This window comes from Cyanistes caeruleus, chromosome 1 (genome assembly GCF_971803275.1).
Source record: "Cyanistes caeruleus chromosome 1, bCyaCae1.hap1.1, whole genome shotgun sequence".
Classification (NCBI taxonomy): Eukaryota; Metazoa; Chordata; class Aves; order Passeriformes; family Paridae; genus Cyanistes; species Cyanistes caeruleus.
Window position 1 is genome coordinate 72,513,603 of NC_141701.1, and position 17,654 is coordinate 72,531,256.

General features: G+C 39.0%; 1 protein-coding gene across 11 annotated transcripts in view; it reads right to left on the reverse strand.

Moving 5' to 3' along the window:
- LOC147655596 (semaphorin-5A-like) overlaps positions 1–17,654 on the reverse strand; it is a 345,256-nt gene that overhangs the window by 306,993 nt on the left and 20,609 nt on the right. For 2 of the 11 annotated variants that reach the window (XM_086843344.1, XM_086843164.1), the window contains exon 2: positions 4,759–4,834. The exons of the other annotated variants lie outside the window; for them this stretch is intronic. The gene's annotated coding sequence lies outside the window, so the exon portion shown is untranslated. The remainder of the gene's footprint in view (positions 1–4,758; positions 4,835–17,654) is intronic. 11 annotated transcript variants of the gene reach the window in all.

Sequence of the window (17,654 nt, forward strand, 5' to 3'; positions counted from 1 at the left end):
CTTAGTCAAGAGCACAACATATGGTTATACTTTTTTATTACCAGCTTAGAAGATAGGTGGAAAAAACGCAAATCAATTTTGCTGCAAGCATGAAAGAGGGTGGGACTCCATCATTTAGATGAGAATGCAGGTTATAATTAAAGGAGGCTGACACTTCAAAGGATTAGTTACAGCCTCACTTCCAAGACATTGCCATAATGGAGGCATCTAGGAAAAGAGATGTACATCTTTGTTTGCTTTCATTACATCTCTTAAAGACTGCTTGGCTTTGTTTAACTTCAGTTACCATGATCTGTAAACACACATGCTCCAAATCAGGGGAGCTGTAGATCAGTGTAGAGCATATTTCACTTACTGCAGTCTCCATTTCTGCCACAATCCCAGTGATATCCTACAGCTAAGCCACATGTTTTTATGGAGACATTGCAGGAGGTACAGTCAGGGTACTGAGGCTGGCAGAGAGACCTCCCCACTCCCTTGAGAGAATGACTACTCAGAAGCTACAATGAAAAATTTCACTAGACAAGCTCAGAGCTGACATAAACCAGCAACTCACAAGTGGAGAGTGAACATGGTATCCACAGCCAGTGCCTACCAGTGTCTGCATGGATCCAGCTTCAGCTCGTTATGGATCCTGGATACCACCATTTGCCCATTGCCTACAGAAAATGCTGGTGATTGGAGCTCAGCTTTGTATCAATAAATCCATCAGCAGAATTGGGCACTGGCATTGACTGTTAAATTTCTCTGGCTACAGAAATTCTGCAGGGAAGTATTTGTGCATGGGACAGTTCTGTCTTACTGTGGATTTGCTTTTAACAATCAAGTAATTTTCTGAAGCTAAAAAAAAAGGAAACAGTACAACACATGAACAGATAAAACATACGAGTGTAGTGAACAAAAAATTGCAGTATATAATCCTTTTGTCAGCCATGCTTCTTTTCTGCCATTTTCATACCATCAATAGGAATTACCAGATCAGATGGTTAGCCAGAATACATTCAGGAAGTTCAAAACTCATATATTCTGCTCAGAATTGGACATCACTCCTTGGGTGTTCAGTCCAGGACACCAATGATGAGTACATTTAAACCACAGGCCACAGAACCACAGTTAAGCAGATTAGAAGCTCACAGGAAAAAAAAAGAATCTGATAGGAAGAATTTTCAGAGACACAAGACCCGTTACGTGGCAACTTACAGGATGCCTCATTTAAGTAGTTGAACAAGTTATTTGAGACAGCATGAAAAATCTGCCTCCCCACTTGATACCAAAGAGGGAACTCTGAATCCATCTAACATTTCTCACTCCCAGCAGCGCTGCTGGAATAGGCAAAGATGCCCAGTCTTCTAAAATCAGTTAGATTTGTCAAGGGGGTACTTAACAGAAACTTCAGGTGCCCTATTCTCCCATCATACATCAACTTTTGGTTATAATATACTTTGGAGTAACAAATACTTTACTTAGGAGTCCCATTCTGCATAGCTGTTAGAGAACACACAATTCATCTCACTTTCCTTTTCATTATTAATTGTTAAGACTTCTAACTCAAGGCTATCTTTATCTTACCCTAGATAACAGATGCAAACCTTTCACCTTTCAATTACACAGGAAATTTTCACTGCTCCATGAAACTGATTAATCTTGTCATATCCTCACCCACAGATAAATTAAATCATGTATTCAGTACAGAACCAATTATCTTGGACTGATAAATAAGATATCATTCCTTATTTCCTTTGGATCATCCTTTTTCTCCCCCTTTTTTTCTACCTATCAAGTCCTCTTTGGTGAGGTCACTGCAGAACAGTGAAAGGCGAATTGTGAAACAGCACCACCAATCTCATGCTTTTAAGATATCAGTCTTGGATTAATGCTGTACAAGATATGTAGGACAAGTACTGGAAAACCTCAAAAGTAAAAAGTTGAGATAGTCTGTAAAATGTGCTTGAAGAGGATAAATGAAAATAAATACAGTTTGAACATGGGTGGTTAATTGAATGATCTGTTCCAGTCCATAGCAACCTTCACTCAGTGATTCTGTGATGGTCACAACAGCTATGGGACAGGTGTGGGGAGGAACCACAGTGACACTGTGTAGAGAGGAAACACAGTATTTGCCCAGCACTCTTTTGTTGAGTAATTTAATGCTTATCAAAAAGACCACTTTAGAAGTAGCAGACTGCCAGGAGAAACAATTTTTGTTCTCTGTTCTGTTAAGTTAGTTTCCAAAAGAGCTTGAATCATCAGCTTTGAGTAAGTAATGCACACTCTGCAGTGTCTAGGGGTAAGCAGCTACATTTACTTTAAACACAGTTAAAACAAAAGCATCCATGAGTTACTAGGCAAGCAGAATACATTTTCTTTCACTACTGGATATCAAATGTCAGAAAGATGCTATGGTGTAAAAACAACAAAAACAAGTTAAAACCAAAAAATTCCTCTAATGCCATTAAGACTCCTCCCAAGCAGGCTTACTGCAAATTGCACGTCCTTCATCCCTTAATAATACCTGCTGCAGTTTGGTGTCCAGATGCACTTAGCACTTCATAATAGGGCAAGTTTTCCTTCCCTCCCTTGTACAACCAAAATTATGAATATGAATGCAGCAAGTTGAATTATCAAGGCTGAGGCATTTTGCTTCTTTATTTAAATGTCAGATGCCCCAAAATGATTGGAATTCACTGTTCTGGCAGTAAATTTGAGTTCATAATGCCTGTCAGTGAAATCACAGGGAGAACCCAGACACTATGGCAAAGCTGAGGGCAAACCTCTGCCCAAGGAGTACTGGAGGGAGTACCCACTGTGGGCATGATGATCAATTCTTTTTGAAGTGATGCAACAGGACAGTTCCTCAGAGCTATTTACGGTGCTACCACCAGCTCTAAGTGAAGTCCCACACTGGTCCTGGACCCTGACAGCTGGGAAGACAGCTGCAGCAGCAGTTGTCAGACAGCTTCCTGTGCCACACCACACCCTCAAGTGCCATTTTAAAGCATGGCTCAAGCACCTTTCCTGTGCACAGGACAGCCTTAACACTTCTACAGCTTAGCTGAAGTGTTACTTTCTGTTATTCACAGAATAGCAACATTAAAAAATTACAGGACCTCATCTAACATGGTGCTGACAGTGCTGCCATCCTTGGTTTTAGAAAATGTCACTGGATGTGTATTTCACAATACATCAAAGATTGCTTTCAAACCTTCAAACTGTTATCAGTCTCATTTTCCATCACATTCCTCCCAACAAATTGATACCAGCCTTCCACATCTTGTGTCTGAGAACAACATATCCGTTTCCCACGCATCCTGATCAGCCTCTTCACTCTGAACTCACTCCAAACCAATCTCCCAACACCCTGCTACTTCCTGACCACTCCTCTCTTTCTTTTATCCTTCCCACACAGTCTTTAGTATCTAATCTACACAGCCACAGCACCATAACCTGATAGACACTTTGTAAAACATGCTTAAATTGAACAAAACACAATGTATGGCATGGAGAATTATTTTCCTTTGGCATTACAACACATTAAGCATTCAAAAAGTATAGTAATAAAGACAGATTCCAGATCAGGACAAATAATACAGTGCACATACATATATCTGATGCCATTAAGACCATATATCTGATGAGCATTTTAAGCTGCCAGTGTCTTGTGGTAAAAGGACTTCTATGCAGAAGATGTTATTTTCCAGTAAATTCATGGAGGAGGGACAATCTATGAGATGAAAAGTACACAAAAGTGACAAAAAGAAACAAAGCTTAGCAAGCAGGGGTAGTATTTTATTTTCTTTATCAACATGTAATTTAAGGGGGGTGTGGGGGAGGGAAAGAAGGTTCCACCCATGTCATCTTCAGAACAGATATAACCCATCTCAAGAAGGCCAAAGGCTTGCTCCAACTGATATTACTATACAACATTAGAAAGCAGATTTATGTCACCACTCGCAATTGTCACATGTTCTCCAAAACATATGAGAACTTAAAATACCCAGACTGTAAAAGTTAGTATTTAACAACTGTAAACATCCAAGTTACATTTTACCTTATTTCTAACATTCTAATATATCAATTTACTAACTCCTCAATTGTATTTAATACGCAAAGGATCTTGAAAGAGTCTAATTAAAAATATTCCCATATTTCCAGCAATATGCATCTGTGTGCAGCTTTGGTTCCAAATACAAAGTAAAATATAAGGGAAATATGTTGACTTGCTAATGTATTAAAAAAGAGTTTACATTTTTATAGTATGCTTCCTTTTTAGCTTTTAAGCTTTGTGTCCTACTTTTTGGTCTGTTAAAAGATTAATTTGCTTTTTAATTTATCTTCTCTTTACCCTTTTTTCATTTCGTAGTTGACAGGATATTATTACTCCTCATGGAGAATGCTCTTCAATAAATAAGACTACTTTAAAGTGGCATTTAATTATTCTCACTCATTTCCCCACCTGAAGGAGTTGCAATGCTATCTGTCCTATTCTTTTGAAGGAGCTTCATACATAAATCAAACCTAAAGAATCAAAACCATTAATTGTTACTGTAAAACTGAACTGAGCTATGCAAGGAAGCTACAGATACTGAAATCTAGAAATACGAAGTCAGCATGAATGGATTTCTGTGTCACTTGCAATACAACTGATTTGACCTCTGCAAAACATCCCTTAGTTTAATGCAAAGGACAAATCAGAAAAGGCACACAGGGTTGTTGTTTTTTTTTTTTTGGTCAAGATTTCTTTGTTAAAGCTGTTCTTACCACTAGCAGATGCAGCTTCTTAAAGTTTCATCTTGAATGATGTTTTCTCAGATAAAAATCTTCTCCAGTCTGTAGCCTGTCCACAAAAGTTGAGAAATTTCTATGTTCTCAATTATGTTTTGTAAAAAGTGGGCAAGGGCGATCTGACAGCATCAAGATAATGGAAGAGTGTTTAGAACTCAATAAATGTTGTTAATGATTTCTATGTCTGATAGCTAAAATTGCTATTTTAGCTTCCTAACAGAGTCAGCAGGCTGCAAATAACTCATTAAGGCACCAGATAAAGAAAAAAAGCCCCCTAATGCTCAGTCAATAACCACTCTGAAATTATAAAAGCAGAAAGACATGCAATTTTCTGAAGACAGTCCAGGTGTTAATCATATAAGGAAAAAGCTTAAAGCATAACTTGCCCTTCTCTCCCTCATCATTTTTCTTTTTCAAACAGAAGTTTGTTTTTCTCCCAGCAGTGTTTACATAAAGCAAAGGCAGTGAGTTCCTACATCTCACACTGAAATGTCATTCAAGCTGTTTGTCAATCTGTCCTAAAATGTCATATCATAAAGAACTAGTCACATTTTCTACTTCTCATGCAAGAGAAGTAGAAAATGTGACTCCATTTGTCACTTACACAAAATGGAGAACTTTCTTCCCCACATCTAAAGCATCTTTGTCTAAAATTAGTGTAAAAACTAACAACAATATGGGAATAATTTATTTCTGTGAAGCTTAAATCCTTTTTATAAGAAGAGAACAATCTAAGCCACAGATGTGGCTGTTCAGAGAGATGAATCAATAATGCTTTGCCCGCACAGAAACTGAGAAACACAGAAGCTGAGGGGGAAGTGGAGTCCACGAATAAGCTCAGCCTTCAAGAGTTTTCTTTTCAGTAACCCCCATCTAGGCCAGCACAACTATTTTAGTTGAATTAGCATTAAAATGTTCATTTTCAGGGAAGGGATGGAAGGTGCTGTTGTCTTTTTTTTTCTTTTTTTTCTTTTCATTTCTTTTTCTTAAATATCTTAGAACATAACCAGAATTTTATAGAAAGAAAGACTGGAAAACCCCAAATTGTTCTGAATTCTTCTATCCTAAATGTGTTTTACAACTGTTTATGTTGCTGTCCAGATTAAAATTAGAACAGCATGGGATTTTTTTCTTTATTAGAGTATTAGAAGTTCATTAGTGCTCAACATTTTTAAATTTTTTTTTAAGTAAGTTCACTGAACTTGGATATAATTGACCTATTTACCCATATAGCACCTTCCACTGAAGCAGCCTGAACTCCTTTACAAAAGGTTTTACAAGAAGCTTGTACAATTTAATTTCTCCCCATGACAGGCGAAAGGCATTATAGGCCTGTTTTTTTTAATCTGTTATTTATATGCCTTTATAATAGGTATCATGCTAAGAAAATAATTACAATTTCATTAGCTCCCATGACACAGCATTCAGCTTTCCCAAAATTCATCCTGTAATGAATACTTTCTTAGAAGTTTCTTTCTTAGAAGAAACCTTTCTTAGAAAGTTCTTTTTGGTACCTGCATTTACACACATACATCAATTTCACTTGGAAAGTAAACCAGATCCGCAGAACTCATTTCTGCTAACGCACTAAGTTTCATGGTGGCTGCTGCCTTTGTAACACCATTCACTTTCATGGCTGTAGCATTTCTTCCTCCCAGATGCAAACAAGAAGCAGAGATCCACACCACACTATGGACCCTTTAATTCCAAGTTTATTTTGGTGGGCAAAAGTTTAATTTTCTTCCTGATTTTTTTTTTTTTCTTCTTAGTTCTACAATAGCAAAGACTTATAATAAAAAAAAAAAGCAAACTTGCTTAAGCCACTGGGTTTAGGTTTACTGAACACTTCCATTCCCACAAAGACATGATGTACTTGCAATCACTTAAAATTACCTTTATTAAATACTTTATATGTGTGGGGATTTTCCCCATCAGCTTTCAAAGCCAAAGTACTGCTCAATCTTATCACTGTTTTGAAGCCTGCCAAACTGAATAAGCCACTGCTATGAATCTTTGGAGAAATTACACTTCTCTGTCTTACCCACTTGGAATGGTTTAGATTTGCTTATTTGGGTTTAATTCTCGGCTAATGCACTAAATAATGTGGGTTTTAGCGCTAGCTAAAATCACCAGAGTATTTACTTATTTCTTAATGTGAGATATGGATTAGGAGAAGGGCAAAACAGGCTTAAAAGTTTAAGGGAATAAAGAAATTTTATTAACAGGATTACAAGAATAAGAAAGCAGAATTAAAATTCTAGGAACCTTTCCTCCCCCTGCCTAGCTTTTTCTTTTCCCAACTGACAATACAGAGATAAAACTTGGGACGTTAAAGCAGTACCAACTATATGTCGCCGCTGAAGATGAATAGATCACATGGACACAGGTCGAGGTGTGGTGAAAAGAAGAGAAAGTTTATTTTTCCTCCCAGGATTTATAGGCTTCTGACCACGGCCAGGGATTGGATGGTCAGGATAACACTTTCTCACTGCACTGGCCTTGAGAAATGCCCATCACAAGACGTGTAGCAGAAAGAATGTACAGATATCTATGTTTACAGTTACTGTCCTGGGAAAGTCTTTAGAAAACCATGTCAGCAAGCTCAGAAGCTGAGTTTTCAGGGCGACAACTATACAATACTCTTTCATCAGTTCTTGTATGGAGAGGAGTTTTCTATTGTCATGCCATGAGACTTCTCCACAAGAAACAGTGTTCTCGTGGCTTTTCATTTCCACAAATAGCAGCCGCTAGGGCAAAAAAGTTCAGCATCATGAAATTCCTCCCATTTTCACAGCCCTCCTAGAGGTGTGTCCATGTGCCATGAACTCAAGGGGTATTATTTTAAGGATGAGTTATTCAAAAGCAAAGGTTCTCTTCATCTGTCACTGTGATCATCTCTGGGAACAGAGGTTTTCTTTTTCTCTCCCTGGGGGCAAAGGGTCTTCATCAACTCTCAATCTCTCTCTCTGTTCAAGCGTCTCATGGGATCACAGCTACTCCAACATCTGCTTGGCTTCATCAATGGAAGCCTCTGCTCAGATCTACAGCTTGAATACTTCATTCCCTCAATACTCTTTCATAAATTAAAGGTGGTATTTTCAGTATATTATTGTTTATTTCCATGGCCCTGCCAAAAGAGTACTTCAGCTCCATTCGGCATCTCCTCAGCCCTCTTCTATCTGAGGCTTGACTCTTACTGACTTTGATGTTTTCATGTTGTCTTTTTATGAGTGATTTCAGCCTGGTTCTTGTGGCTCGGCTCAGCAGCGGCATGCAGGCAACACGGGAAGAACAGACGAGAAAGCTGTTCTGGCGCTCTGCCAAGAACTAGCCTTTATTCAGGCAGGGCTTTTAGCAAAGGGAGCCCGCGACATCTATTCCCCCAAACAGGGGAAAACCTGGGATATTTATAGGGGAGGAGAGGGGTGGGGGGGGGCCGGGATACATTTATGGGGTGGGACAGCAGGGGGGAACACCAATGGAGTGCAACAGTTTAACAAAACTAACTCAAAGATCCCTGGGAGCGTTACTTTCCTCTCTCTTACAGAGAAGTATCTTGTCCCCAGGGCCAAGGGAGTGCCAGGATCTCAGGATCAGCGGGCTCCTCCCCCCCCCTACAATTTCAGGCTGTGCTGATGCCTCCCTCTGCCTGGCAGCTGCTGGTGAGGGCAGGCGGTTTTTGGCCTGGAGCTGTCTGTGCAGGGCCGTGGCAGGGTTGTCGGTGAGTGTCAGCAGCCATGGCCTGGCCCAGCCCGGGGCTGGGTCCCTCCCCCAGCAACCTCCATCTTCCAGCCCAGGAGCCACTGGGGTCCCCCCGCCTCAAGCCACATGTGAGCAGGGACAGCCCCATCAGAGCTCTGCTACCTTTCAAGGCTGGAAAAAAAGAGAGTTCCCTGGCTTATGGTTTATAAAAAATGGTATCCACAGAGGTGGATTTAATTTTCAGTGGTGCAAAATGTTGGCAGTTCTCAGAACTAGCCAGCTATTGGCCTATTTCAGACACAGAAGCTCCCAGCAGCTTTTCTCAAAAAAATTACTTCTGTGTGTTAAAAACGAGATTCACTTAATAAATTATAAAAAGCTTAATATAAACAAAAAGACAATTAGGAGACAAAGGAAATAAAGCAAAACGGCCGGGTGCCTTGGTGTGCTGCCAAGAGCACACCTGGTATCTCGGGAACACTCTTTTTATCCCCTCCTGCTGTGAGGGTTTGATGCATATTCAAGAAGTATTTAGCATGTCCCCACTCTGGTTCTGCCTACTTAGAACATGTTCTGTTTGATTTCTATTTCTGCTGTTCAGCACTATTTTTGCTGGTCATCATTATTCTTGCTGATGAGCATTATTTTGAGTTTGGTTTCCTTTCGTCTGCAAATGGTCAGTGTTGATAACAGTCTGGGCCCCTCATCCTTCCTTTGAGGGCAGCTGGGCTTTGTATTTTCTGCTGATAATAGCTTGGGCTCTATTGTTCTTTTCCTGATAATAGCTTGGGCCCCACTGTCTTTGCCCTCTGGGGTTTCCTTGCTTGTACTTAGGAGATTCCTTTAAGCTTAAAACTTGTTAGCAAGAAAAAAAGTACATACATAGCCAAAAAGTATTTAACATATAATATTCATCTTAATACTTGCAAAAGCCAATATCACAATACAGATTTATAACATGTGGGTAGTTCTTACTTCTTTCCCTAAATGTCAAACTACCACATCACTGTACTCATTGTGTCCCCTTCAATACACATGAATGCCTTTCTCTTTACTGCAGTCATGAATATCACACCTAAAAGTCCAGCCTCTTCATCCCAGCATTACTTAACCTCTTACAAGTGAAAGTAAAGATCAGACATCGTCTAAGTTAAGAATTAATAATTTCTTTTATCACTCAAGAAGCTGTTGGAATACTCACAAGTATTCAATATGACAAGGAATTGCTGTAAAAATACTGACCAAAGCAATAAAGATCTGCAGATGAATATGAAAACATGAAGCAGCAGTCTCTCACCTTAAAGACTGTGTTAAAAAGTCAGTCTATTTATAACTTCCAAAATATTAAGTAATGCACTCTGAATTTAAAAATTATTATCACATATAGTTAAAATATAAAAAAACCAAAAAGTAAATAAATAAAGGAAATTAAATAAAGGAAAATAAAGGAAACCATCCTTTTCCTAGGTATTTTTCCTCTAGGAGAATATTTACATACACAGAGTTCTCTCTCCCATACCCTGCCCACACACATACAGACATCTATAGAGACAACGAGAAACATATGCTCTTGTTACCCTATCTGAAAACAAACACAATTCCCAACACCTGTACTCAGTAATTATGTCATAAGAAAATTCCATCCTATTCCTACAGGTCATGCCAGTGGGTTTTAAAGAAACATGCTGCCCACAGTCATTAAAAATCCTATGTCCTGCTATTGTTCCAGAATCAAGAAGAGGGTAGAATAATGGGAAAGAAAAGGTCAGTACAGAGTTTCCCCATATGACACTCATCAGAACCTACTGTAATTTGCATTAATATTCAAGTAATTACACAAACCATAATACCCAAGCTCTGTTTCTCCTCAAGCTTTACATTCCCTAATGCGGGGATAGAACTTCTTCAAGCTCATTTGGCCAAATTCTATTGGAATGCTACAAGCAAAATAGAATAATGTGACATAAATCACACTCAAACATGCCAACTTATATGCGTGTTTATATATATTATCAGAAAGAAGTCAGGATCTACTAATACTTCCAGCTGAAGTCAGCTGGAATTCTGCCACTGGCTTCCATTCACGCAGAACCATGATACTAAACGTCTCTGGCTAGGGCTTTGCTTTAATTCCTATGAAACACGTTTCACATTTTGATGCCATATAAAGAACAATAGTAATAACAGTAAGGTAGCTTTGCATAAAACCATAAAATGTTTAAAATAACTATGTTGAGACCTGCTTGCATAACAGAGGGTACTGAATACAATTTAGTGCTTATAACCACCTCCAGTACTATATCCAGGATACAATGCTAATTTTAGATTTCTGGTTGAATGTCCACTGTAGGATATGCTATTTTTACTAAGTTCTGACATTTCTGTCCACTTCTGAAGTGGTACTGAAAGGCTATTAAAGCTTCCATTTACCACTTGGCTCAAAATGCAAATTATGAGTACTTTCACCAAACTGTTCTTCACATTCCAATTGACTTTACACAATAGAAATTACAAATAAAACCAAAATAAATACCTAAAAGCAGTACAACTGTACAACAAAAAAGGTCCCACTTCCCCTGAACCTTCTCATCAAAACACAAAATAATAGTATTTTTTAATATATTACTGCAATTTTCATTTCAATGTACACAAAAAAGATACAAAAATAGCCTTCTCCTTCTAGGCATACTCTCCCAGGTGTCAAAATGGAATAGAAAATGTAACAAAAACCCCATGCTGATACATATATTACTGTATGTATTACATGTGAAAATAATAACATGGATTTTGAGGGCTACCATTCATCAAATTTCAATTTAGACCTGTACGCCACAAACTACATTGAATGATCCAGATTTACATATGATTTTTTTTTATTTTTTTTTTACATATGAATACAGAGATTTTTCCCAAGGAAGTATTTTTAACAAGGTTATAGGGTCAGCAACTCTGGAATGAGCTTCAGCCATTTAAGATTTCTGTCCTTCTAGTCACATGTGCTTCTTCCCACTCCTACCATTTTTCAAGAGGTTAACTGAGAGCATTCCAAGAGATGTCTTCCATTATGACAGATTTAATACCTATTTAATATTAGACACTTAAATATGAGCATGGTATTTGGTATTTGCATCCTGAAGCAAACCATAAGACCATGTCAGTAGCAAACCATGTCTCCCACTCTCCAGTGAGGACAACATAGTAGTTAGGGAGAAATATCAGACAGAAAGAGTTACATGAAGCATAAAACCCCCTGGGAATGAAAAGGTCTTTATTTATTAAATCAAACTCAAATATTTCATTTTAATACTGCTGATGTGGTTTTTGTGGATTTTCTCAGGTATGCTTAATTAAACCCACTCATCAACATCAACTTTGTTCAAAAGAGCAGTCAATGAGTAAGGCACAGAAGCATCTTAGTCCTGGAGGAGTCTGACATTTTTCATAGTGAAGACTGTTCATTAATTGCTCTCCTCATTCTAAGCCTCTAAATGATATTTTTGACACAATCCTACAGGTCATTGTGACTTGTTTCTCAAGCTAACGACATCTGCACTATGTTAGGTTAATAAAACTACCTTTGAAAGATTTTCCAGAGATATTTAAAGACAAAGGAGAAAAAAGGAAAGCCTGGATGTGCTGACAGTGGAATAAAGAAATTGTATTAAATTTTTTTACTATTATCTCAGAGTACACTTTGTATTACAGATAATTTAAGCAAGTATTTTGTTACATATTCACCATAATAAACAGAACTCAGGCAGAAGTCCATCATGATTTTCCAACCTATTTCAACTGTGTTCCCACACCAAATTAAGCGCTAGTATTTCATAGGTGTTCTGCTATCATAAATTCTCAGACAAATTAAAAGATTGGCTTTATGATTGCTTTGGTAAAAAAAAATTATACTTTAATTTTTTTCAGAAATAAAAGGTGGAGAGTAAAGAGTCTGGGTTACGAAGTAACCACACTAAAGCAAAGACCTCTGTCCAAGATACGAAACTAAGTGGTTATCATTTCACACTAAGTGCATGCTTTAATTTATGGGATGGTTTTGCTGATCTCTTTTGGGTTTCAGAAATCAGGATGCATTTTTTAAGTTTGAAAACTTATTTCCATAACACATCTATAGGATCATATCATCCACATGAGACTGAAACAGAGAAATTAAGAATTAGGAATTAAGCATAAAGAAATGCTTGGCCAGAAGAGGGGGGGAGCTGACAAAACCATACACTGCGCCCACAAGAGCAGAAAAGGAGTGAGACTACAAGATAAGATAAAGTGCTAGAGAATACACAAACAGGATGTAAGGACAAAGGCACCACAGGATAAGGGGATTCTTTGGACCCCTAAGCCGGAAGGAACAGTATCAAAGTCCGAAAGGTGGTCAAAGGACTAAAAGAAGCATGCGCGAGAAGACAAGGTAAAAAGTTCAGCTAAGGAGAAAATTGCTGACCTCATCCCAAAGACCCCTAGACATCCACCAAACTGACCAAAAAAGAGCACAGCCGCAAAGTGGCATGGAGCTAATTTTAATATGAACCGGGGGGCAGGCAGGGTTAGGAAATGAATATGTATTAGGCGTGTTGTGTAACCCTAATTTGTAAAGGATAAAAGAGAAAGCCAAATCTCAAAAGTGTGCATGTTTTAGGAGGAGCTATCCCCCATGCACTTCCACACTGAATAAATTTATACCTACTCTTATAACTATTCTGTGAGTTATAGTGTTTTTCTATCCGCATATCAAGACTTCTGCTGCAAAGCAGATAATAATTCACAAAAGAAACACAAAACAAATAAAAATTAATGTACATGGAATTAATGTACATGAAGAACAGCTGAAAGCCCTGTAGATCCACAGACCTTCAACATGCAAATGAGAGCCATGTCTACCCTCAGACCTGGTGACGTTACTTCAATTAGCCTGACCCAGTTGTCCAACTTGCAATTCAGTTTCCGTAGTTCCTATTATATAGCAACTTCTCCTGCCTGCCAATTATTTATATTAACACAGACATAAAATTTCATGCAGTTACATGTGTGAGAAACTCTGTGTTAAGCATTCATTAGCTAACTGTATACCTCTAAGCACTGTGTTAAGCAGTGCAGCAGCAGTGGATATGGTTAGCTGGAACCTTGGTTTTTGATCTAGTCCAAAAGGAGTCTGATGCTGTAGCAGTCAGGGTGAGACCCATTGGGGTGCCTGGTGTGTAGCATTGGAGAGAAGGGAGAAAGGCTTTCACAATTTTGCAGGTGTCCATCTACTAGCTCCCACCCCATTGTTCTCCTATGGCACACGGGCTCTGGTTTCCTCTGAAGCTTTCTATTCTCACTCACCCAAGACATCCTATCCCCCCTGTTCTGGTTTAGGGCAAATTTGGGAGAAAACCTTTGAAAGAGGTCCCTCTAGAAAGCAAATTCAAGAAGCCCCTCCCCCAACTGGTTCAGGAAAAAGATTTCCTTGGAGAAAAGTGGAAAAAACTGTTTATTTAACAAGCAAAGTATCTATAAAGAATGAATAATATTGAAGAATAAAACCTCTTGCTGTTCAAAGAGATGGCAAATTAAGAAAGTCCTTTTCATGTGGTGTAGCTCGGCTTGCTCAGTCTCTTATCAGTCCCGCCAGAGCTGGAAAGTGCCGAGGCCCAGGCTCCAGTTTTCATACCGGTGGGCCACAGGTATGAGCTCCCGGGGGTTTCTGGGTTTTCAGTCCAGAGCAGGTTTGAACAGATCCAAGGAAAAAGGAAAAAAACAGTCCAGGGAACTTCTCTGCCTCAGCTAGCTAAAAACTAACTAAAAGTAAAGGAGATCTCTGTCCTGCTGTCTGTCTGTGCTGCAGACAACACAATCCAGGACAAGCCTTCAGGGGAGTAAATGCTGTTTCTGAGCACAAACTGAGGTTTCTTCTTCCCCAACCTTTGCTCTCAGAACCAGTTTTAAAGGTGTAGAACTTAATATGCAACATAAACAAGGCTATTTGGGATACAAGCATCATAAAGTCACCACCAGATACCCTGTTACTTCTACCAGCTGTTTCTCCCCTCCTGTCCACCTACATCAATATCTTTGGTCCTTGAAAAAATACGCACCCACCTACACAACAGCAGCTGACCTTCTCTGTCCTGAGCTTCAGGACACAGAGCAGCAAGAAAAAAACTGACAGCTCTATGAGTTACAAAATTCTCAACAAGTTCTTTTCATTAATGGATTAGGCCAAGAGGGATCAACTAACTACACCAGCACTGCTAGAGAGTAATTTGTTCATTAATACATTTATACACATTTAACCCAGAAGCAGAATTCAGGAGTACCCCAGCCTGCTTTACACCTTAGGCACTGCCAGATCACAGGACAGATCTATCAGAAGTGAGCCAAATTACTGAACAGTAAAGCAAGGGATATTCTGATTTGGCCTTGCCTTAAAATGTACATACAGCAAAAAAGGAACTCAACAAAGCATAAGAGGTCATTTTATTGGCATTGCTAATCTAAAACATAGATAACAGTGTAGAACTTTTATTTCCATTTTTTTTAATTAAAAAAGCCTCAACCCTCAATATTTCACCCCTCTTCATTAACATTAAACAACCTAACCTTTAATTAACTGCCCTACAAAAGCAACATATTACTGCACATTACTTGAAATACCATACTAGGACCTATTGATGCCACTTTCAGAACTAAAGCTGCAGTATGAGGCAGCAGAATCTGATAATTTAGAAATTACAACATTACAACTGCACTTAAATCTTACAGAATCCAGAGACTTAATCACAGCCTGTAGTAAGAGTGCATGGCAAGATATACCACCAAATCAGAGGCGGATTATGGAGAAACATTAGCACTTACAAAGCGTTCATCAGCTTTCAGAAAGTGTCTGTATACATTAGTGTAGTTCAATTAGCCTGTCCATGTTTCTGGTTCATCTAAATTAACATAATTTCATAATTTATAAAAATGCTTCCGATTCAATTGTATTTTCTGAATCCAGTTAAATCACTTAATCACATCTGCCTTTAAAAGATCCCATTAATCATGAAAGATTAATTCAAATGACTTTTCTTTTATTAACTTTTTTTCACTCTCCAGCAAAGGTTTCCGCATTTATCCCTGCAATAATTATAAATAACCAATATTTCTTTGTTCTTCAAAGAGATGAGCTCTTCAGAGCTCAAAATAGAACTATCAACTATCAGAACAGTGTCCCAATCACTGTTTCATTTTGTCTTTGGAAAGATCTTGTGCACTTACCACTGGACTGAAGCTTCTCTGCAGAAAGGCCTTTCTGTCCTTCCACTATTTCTTTGTGGGATACTACAGTAACAATTTGACAGTACAAATGAACAGATTATCATCTATTATCTAGCCAATGCCACTGCTTGACAAACTGGAACAGACTGTAAAAACAGGGTGAATGAATGTGTGTAGAGAGGGGAAAAAAACACCTACCCCCAAGCAAGCACCCCTACAAATATGTGTAAGAAGTGTGAGGTAAATCTTGACCATTCACAGAGTAAACCAGGAAGCATTTATAAATTCTGTTTACAAAGAGTTCTTTAGGAAATTACAAGTGTCACAAACACATTTTATTATTAATATGAATATTTTAAATTATAGATAAGTTTTACTGTCAGGAGGGAACATTACTATGAATGAGTTATCTAGCTAGAATAATTTTGGTAACTGAGCCCCACCTAACAATTTCTACACAGAAATTATTGCTCAAATGCGCTCTGTCTAGCACAGCGTTCATTTAATTAATATACATTTGTCACACATTATTAAAGTGTTGTGGTGAGTGTTTAAGTTTATTAGTAATTGTATGTTTCAGTTTGCCAGTTACATAGTTCATTCTTGTGCTCCTCCCAAGTTGGTTTACCCCTAAGAGTTTTATCCTCCCCTAACGTGTCCATCATTGTAAACCCAACCCTTTATTCCCGAATGTTCTCTGCCTGTCACCACATCCCTGCCCCATTGTTCTGGGGGTAGAACAATGTTCTGTTCACCACTCCCTGTCCATCATTGTAAACCCTGCCCTTTGTTCTGGACCCTTCCCTGTCAATCCCCTAACCCTCGAGGCCCCATTGGCCTAAGTGACTGGTCCTCTCCTCCCCCTCATCCCTGTTGGTCCCTGCATTGTAATCCCTTCCCCTTGCTCCTCCCTCCTGGAGTCCCCATTAGCTGTTTATTTGTACCCGCCCATTGAGTTACTGCTGTATAAAATCCTGAGCACAGCAATGCTCAGTGCCCTTCTGTCACTGATCCCCTTTGGCAATAAACCTGTTCCCATAATCTCAAACAGAGAGCCTCCTCCTTTACCTGATCCTGACTGTGGTCATTACCCTGCACCCTTGTTGAGCTTGTGGATCAAAAGTTTCAGCTCTAGGATCAAATCCTACCCAGGCTGTTCGCCATTCCTGGTGCCAAGCAAGCCAGAGTGTCTCAGAGCTAGCCTAGGCTCCAGCAGAACCATATCACTAAAGTATCTATCAACACTGTAGATTTACTACAGAGGTGTGTTATACTTCATTTTCCTTTGATGGGTCAGAACCTTGAGTAAATGGAACATATTACCTACAGGTTACAGGCAGCTGCCTATAACAGAAGTGCCGCCAGAGGAAGGCAATTATCTTGTGTCTTCAGCTTGCTTTATGTTACACTGCATAAGACGCCAGAATCATTAAATCAAGGAATGATTAGGTTTGGAAGGGACCTTGAAGATCATAGAATCATTAGGATTGGAAAAGATCTCCAAGGTCACTGACTTCAACCTTTGATGGAAACCCCCCCTTGTCCACTAAACCACAGCACAAAGTGCCATATCCACTCACATCTTGAACACTTAAAGAAACTGACTCCACCACTTCCCTGGACAGCCCATTCTGATGCATAACCACCCTTTTAGTGAAAAAACTCTTTCTGGTGTCTGACCTGAATCTCCCTTGGCCCATCTTGAGGACCTCTTGTCCTGTTGCTAGTTGCCTGGGGCAAAAAGGCTAACCTCTACCTTGCTACAACCTCCTTTCAAGTAGATCATCTAGTTCCAAACCCCCTGCCATGGCCATAGAACCTTCCACTAGACCAGGTTACACAGAGCCTCATCCAGACTGGTCTTGAACACTTCCAGGGACTGGGAGTTCACAACCTCTCTGGGCAATCTGTTCCAGTGC